Below are 7,214 nucleotides of genomic sequence, written 5' to 3' on the forward strand. Positions count from 1 at the left end.
ACCTTGCTGGGGTCGTTTGACCTCAGTACTTTTTCCTGCCGATGGCAGGGGTTTGGACTTGATGATCTGCTCAGGTCCTTTCCGACCCTAGAAACTATGAAACTATGAAGCTATGAATTGGTAGCTGCATTTTAAAGACTGAAACAAACTGAGAAACAATGGGCATCTGGGATAGACTGCAAATTCCAAATTAGCAACATCAATGGAAAACACAATAACATGAAGAATAGGGCATGCTTATATGACCAACCAAGGGAAAGATGTTTTCCATTCCTTAAGTCAACGTATATTTCATAGAATCATAAAAAGTTAGGGTTGGAAGACACCTCAGAAGGTCATTTGGTCCACCCCCATGCTCAAAGCAAGACCATCCCCAACTAAATCATCCCAACCAAAGCTTCGTCTAGCCAGGTTTTGAAAACCCCCAAAGATGGAGCTTCCACCACCTCTCTGGATAACCTGTTCCAGTGTTTTACTACCTTCCTAGTGAGAAAATTCTTCCTAATATCTAACCTAAACTTCCCTTGCTGCAACTTGAGACCAATGCTCCTCAGGGGCAACGTGTAGCGGGTGCATGCAGGTGTAGATGCACCCCTTTAGTGTGGCAGCACACCCCCTGCACAAAGGTGCTGCTGACACTGCTGCTGGCAGGATCTATGGGTGGCTGCTGACTCCTGGTCGGCACTTGCCACCCCCCGCCCCCAACTCCTGCTGCTGACAGTGCCGGCAGCATCTGCAGGAGCTCCGACTTACTGTGGCCACCACTGCGCTCTCACTGCCTTTGTGCCCCCACCAGCTGCCAGGGGCACACATCATTCATGTTGATCCTTGTTCTGTCATCTTCAGAGAACAGTCTAGCTCCAGCCTCTTTTGAACCTCACTTCATCTAGTTGAAGGCTACTATTAAGTCCCCTCTCAGTCTCCTTTTCTGTAGACTAAATAAGCCCAGTTCCCTCAGTCTTTCCTCATAAGTCATGTGCCCCAGCCCCCAAAACATTGTCATTGCCCTCTGCTGGACTCTCTCCAATTTGTCCACATCCCTTCTGCAGTGGGAGGCCCAAAAACAAACACAGTACTCCAGATGTGGGCTCACCAATGCTGAGTAGAGGGGAAGAATCACTTCCCTTGACCTACTGGCAGCACACCTCCCAGTGCATCCCAGTATGCCGTTAGCCTTCTTGGCAACAAGAGCACACTGCTGGCTCATATTCAGATTATTGTCCACTGTAACCCTCAGGTCCTTTTCTCCAGAGCTGCTACCTAGCCAGTCAGCCCCAAACCTGTACCGGTGCATGGGATTGTTCCATCCTAAGTGCAAGACTTTGCACTTGGCCTTGTTGAACCTCATGACATTTCTTATGGCCCAATCCTCCAATTTGTCTAAGTCACTCTGAATCCTAGCCCTACCCTTCAGAGTATCTACTACTCCCCGCAGCTTGGTGTCATCTGCAAACTTGCTGAGGGCACGCTCTATGCCATTTTCCATGTTGTTGATGAAGACATTGAACAAAACCGGCCCTAGGACCGACCCCTGGGGCACTCCACTTGATACTGGCTGCCAACTAGACATTGAGCCATTGATTACTACTCTCTGAGTCTGATGCTCTAGCCCAGGAGTTTTCAACCTTTTTTAAACAAGTGTATCTCTTCTGCCTCAAAGTTTCAGCTCATTTACCCCTTTATATTTTTCTCTTGTTTTTAAGGGATGGGGGAGGGGGAGAAGTACATTGAGGACCACGTGGTGAGGGAGAAAGTGGGCCTGGGGCAGGGGTAGATGCTGCAGACGGGGTGGAGTGTGGGATGAAGCAGTGAAAGCGGTTCATCCGGGGGACATGGGGAGGGGGGGCAGCTCCCATCACTGCATGCACCCCAGAAGAGGGTGTGGAGGCAGCTGCTGCAGGCTGAACTCTGCACCCTGCTGCCCCAAGAGCTACACAGTGCCATGTGCCTGATGCCACTGGACGGGCAGGGAACAGACACACACACACAAAGATGCAGACACAGACTGCAAGGGTGGACAGGGCCAAATCAAGAAGCGGGGAGGAGTGAGTCTCTGTGCCCGCTCCCAGGAGCACTGCCAGGGGGATGAGGGCAGCGGTGCCCCTCTGTGGGCTCCACATGTGCCGCCCAAATGGGCAGACGGGGTGGGGGCTCACATGCAATGGCTGCCGCTATCACCATCACCACCCTCAGTAGCTTGGGAATGGCTGTGGTGTTTCTCACAGCCGATCGCACATGCAGCTCCACAGGCTGGTAGACCACCCTGTCAACCACCTCAGCTTGCTCTCTGTGCCCTCTCCCAGGAGCAGGGACAGGGGTGCAAGGGCAGCAGTGCTCCTCTGCAGGCCTGCACATGCACCACCCGGCTGGCTGGCTGGGGGTGGCTCACATGCAGCAGCCGCCACTGCCACTATCACCATCCCACACCACAGCCGTTTCTGTGCCCCACACCTCTTTCTCACATCCAGTCGTATGTGCAGCTCCGTGGGCTGGTGATGGGTCTCATGCCTGGCCAATTGCATGCTGCCTGTCACCAGCCCATGGAACTGCATGTGTAAAAGGCCATGAGACAGAGACACAGGGCATGGCAACAGCATTGGTGCAGGGCGTGACGGTGGCAGTGGTGGCCACTGCATGCGAGGCCCCCATCCATCCCTCCCAGCAGTGCATGTGCAGCCCTGCAAAGGGGAACCACTGCCCTTGCCCCCCCTGGCCCTGCTCCTGGGAGGGGGCACAGAGAGCGAGCTGAGGTTGGGGGTAGGGAGACGCTGTGGTCTACTGCATGGAGCCAGCAGTGCCCGATGCACCCCTTCCAGTCCTCCCCCAGCTAAGAAGCAAAGTATGGGAACGTGCGGGGGGAGATGCCATGGCTGCGCTCCAGGGTACGCTCCATCCCCACTTGTGTGTACACCCTACAGCCTAAGTACCCCTAGGGGTATGTGTACCCCTGGTTGACAACTCCTGCTCTAGCCAGTTTGCTATCCACCTTTTATCCAGCTCATACTTCCTTAGCTTGCCTGTGAGAATGCTGTGGGATACTGTATCAAAAGCCTTGTTAAAGTCAAGGTACACCACATCCACTGGTCTCCCTGCATCCACAGAGCCAGTCAACTCGTCATAGAAGGTAGTCAGGTTGCTCAGGCATGACTTGCTCCTGGTGAGTCCATGCTGACTATTCCTAATCACCTGCTTCTCCTCCAAGTGCTTAGAAATGGATTCCTTGAGGATCTGCTTCATGATTTTTCCAGGAGGTGAGGCTGACTGGTCTTTAGTTCCCTGGATCTTCCTTCTTCATTTCTTAAATATGGGCACTATATTTGCCCTTTTCCAATCATCCGGGACCACTCCTGCTGACCGTGAGTTTTCAAAGACAATGGCCAATGGCTCTGTAACCACATCACCCAGATACCTCAGCATCCTTGGGTGCCTCCCATCTGGCCCCATGGACTTGTACACATTCAGCTTTTCTAAGTAGTCCCTTAACTGTTCTTTCACCACTGAGGGCTGCTCAGCTCCTCTCCAAACTGTGCTCCCTGGTGCAGTAGTTTGGGAGCTGACCTTGCCTGTGAAGACTGAGGCAAAAAAGGTATTAAGCACTTCAGCCTTTTCTGTGTTCTCGGTCACAAGTTTGCCTCCCCCATTCAGTAAGGGACCCACACTTTCTGATCCTCCTCTTGCTACCGACATACTTGTATAAACCCTTCTTGTTATCCTTTTTATTCCTTGCTAGCTGCAGCTCCAATTGTGCTTTGGCCTTCCTGACGTCATCCCTGCATACCTGAGCAATGCTCTTATATTCTTCCCCAGTTATTTGTCCAAGTTTCCTACTAACCCAAGCTGGTCTTCTGCCATACTTTCTAGTCTTCCTGTGCATCAGGATGGTTTGTTCCTGCACCCTCAGTAAGGCTGCTTTGAAGTACAGCCAGTTCTCCTGGACACCTCTCCCCTTCAGTCTGGCTTCCCAGGGGATCCTGCCCATGAGTTCCCCGAGTGAATTGAAGTCGAGGGTCCTTACTCTACTGCTCTCCATCTTTCCTTTCCTCAGGATCCTGAACTCTATCATCTCATAGTCACTGCTGCCCAAGTTGCCATCCACCACTACATTCTCCACCAATTCTTCCCTGTTTGTGAGCAACAGGTCAAGAAGAACATGGCCCCTAGTTGGCTGCTGTAGCACTTGCACCCGGAGGTTGTCCCCAGTTCTCCAAAACCTTTCTGGATTGCCTGCACCCTGCTGTATTCCCCTCTCAGCAGATGTCAGGATGATTGAAATCTCCCATGAGAACCAGGGCCGGTGAGCAGGAAATTTCTGCTAGCTGTTTGAAGAAAGCCTCATCCACCTCATCCTCCTGATCTGATGGTCTATAGCAGCCAGCCACCATAACACCCTTGTTGCTCCTCACTCTGACCCTAACCCAGAGACTTTCAACAGGCCTATCTCCAGTTTCATACTGGAGCTCTGAGCGATCATATGGGTCTTTTACATACAATGCAACTCCTCCTCCTCTTCTCCTCTGCCTGTCCTTCCTGAACAACTTATACCCATCCACGACAGTGCTCCAGTCACGCGAGCTATCCCACCAAGTCTCTGTTATTCCAGTCATGTCATAGTTCTGTGACTGTGCAAGGACTTCCAGTTCTTCCTGCTTGTTTCCCAGGCTCCATGCATTCATGTACAGACACCTGAGTTGATTGCTCTGATTTCTCAGGAAGTATGAAAACACCTCCCCTGTTGCCCCCTCCTGCTTGTCTTCCTCTAGGTCTCCCGCTTCCCCACTTACCTCAGGGCTTTGGTCTCCATTCCTCGGCAAACCTAGTTTAAAGCCTTCCTCACTAGGTTAGCAAGCCTGTCTGTGAAGACGGTCTTCCCTCTCTTCGTCAGGTGGATCCCATCTCTTCCCAGCAATCCTTCTTCTTGGAAGAACATCCCATGGTCAAAGAAGCCAAATCCCTGCTGGCGACATCACCTGCACAGCCAGGTATTGATCTGCCGGATGCACCTGCTCCTGCCCAGGCCCTTTCATGTGACCAGAAGGATTGATGAAAACAACCTGAGCCCCAAACCCCCTCACCCTTGCACCTAGAGCCCTGTAGTCACTTTTGATATGCTCAGGATCTCCCATGGCAGTATCATTGGTGCCCACATGGATGAGCAGCATGGGGTAGTAGTCAGAGGGCTGGATGAGCCTTGGTAGTCCCTCCATGACATCTCAGATCCAGGCTCTTGGCAAGCACCAGAACTTCCGAGACAACAGATCAGTTGGCAGATGGCTTCCTCTATCCCCCACAGGAGGAAGTGTCCAACTACCACCACCCATTGCTTCTTCTTGGTGGTGGTCATCTTGAGCCTTCCCACCTTGGTGAGGCCAGGCCTGTCTTCCTCTACCAATAGAATATGCTCTTCCCTCTTTGCTGCTAGGGCTGTATATCTGTTCTCCAGATGAACAACTGCAGGTGGAGGTGAAGATCTCTGCTTGCTGCCAGAAGTCACAAGCCTCCATCTTCCACCCTCTTGGGTGTCCATGTCCTCTCTTTTCTCTAGCACTGCATCTGGCATTTCTTCCTCCACCATCCCAGAGGTCTCCTCCGGCGTCAAATCAATGAACGCCTCATGGCAGAGGATACTTTGGAGCCTTGCCGCCTCCTCCTGTAGTTACCTTGCCTGTCACTTGAGAGAGACCACCAGGGGGCACAGCTCATACCACAGGCACTCCCTGACCTGGCCGTCACTAGAAGGAACCTGTAAGCCACAGTCCTCACGGTGCCAAACCCAGACCTGGGTGGAGGCATTGATGGAGAGTGGTCTTGCCTGGACAGAAGGCTCAGAGGTGCAAGCACAGGCAGTGCAAGTGGCTTTGGCATTGCAACGTCCTCCAGCCATTTCCTTTCTAGGAAGAACTATCTGCTTTAGACCCAGCTGAACTACCCCTCTCTTGGATTTCAGTCTCAGTGAAGGAACAAATTGGTCTACTTGTTCATGGGATTATTGGTGTGGATCAACAGCTTTCAGAGGTACATAATGTACTTTTTAGATATAGAAGCATCCTCATCACATTAAACACATAAACAGATGAATCAAGCCAATAACATATTTAAGCTAAATGGTTGTGCACTATCAAATATAGTCAGAATAATTTTTTCATTATAATTGATATTATCATCCTTAATTGCAAGCAATGCCTTGTATATCAATGCTGGTTTCCTAATTTTAACGTTGCCGTTCTAATTAAAAAAAGAATAATAAACTGTTGACTTTCTTGTTTATAGTGTACTAATGGAACAAAATTTAGGTTAATTAGCCATTAGCATGACACTTAGATTTGTATATGCCAAGGAGTTATTAAAACCATAAAAAGTGAAACTTTAATTGAATAAGAAATCATTACTGATACAGTATCAGTGGAGAGAAAAGACAATAGGCAAAAGGCCCAAGTTATTTTACATAGTTCTTAATTAGAAGTGCTAATATTAATGAGTCTGCAAACTAGACATGAATAATGGCCAGTTCACATTCTTGGTTGCAAATAGTCTGCATGAAGTTTTCATGGATCTTGCGAATTAAGTTAGTGTTTGCTAACTAAAGGCAACACCTTATGCACTTGGAGGCATACCCTCATGGCATACAGGTAGAAAGAATACTTAAAACTTGTAAGTTCATTTTCCTTACAAGCATCAGATCTGGGGGATATGTCCTGAGTGTAGTGTTTTCAAAAGTGTGAATATAATTCCAAGTGGCAAATTTCAGATTTCTCTCACTGGAATGTCTATCAGGTATGCCCTCGTGGGTACTGTGGGGCTGTAGCAGTTAGCAGTTACACCCTAGGGAAAGAGAAAGCAGGCAGGGTGTACACCCTTAGTGTGTAGACTGTAATTCTGGGTAATATTCAGGAAGATATAGCTTGTCTCTGTATTTTCAGCATGGGTCATACTAGCATACTTGGACATTCAGGCACATTGAAGGGAATGATGGGAAGAGTGCAGGAGTGGTGAAACCACTCCAGCAGGCACTGGTGGTTAATAGTTTCATAGTTACGACTTTCTAGGGTCGTAAGGAACCTTAGCAGATCATCTAGTCCGACCCCCTGCCATGGCAGGAAAGAGTACTGGGGTCAAACGACCCCAGTGAGGTGTACATCTAGCCTCCTCTTAAAGACCCCCAGGGTAGGAGCCTGCACCACTTCTCTTGGAAGTTGGTTCCAGCTCCTAACTGCCCT

General features: G+C 50.0%; 1 pseudogene; it reads right to left on the reverse strand.

Moving 5' to 3' along the window:
* Positions 1 to 1,096: 1,096 nt before the first annotated feature.
* LOC109319270 lies at positions 1,097 to 3,757 on the reverse strand (annotated as a pseudogene).
* Positions 3,758 to 7,214: the final 3,457 nt, after the last annotated feature.

This window comes from Crocodylus porosus, unplaced genomic scaffold, assembly GCF_001723895.1.
Source record: "Crocodylus porosus isolate Cpor-Errol unplaced genomic scaffold, CroPor_comp1, whole genome shotgun sequence".
Lineage (NCBI taxonomy): Eukaryota > Metazoa > Chordata > Crocodylia > Crocodylidae > Crocodylus > Crocodylus porosus.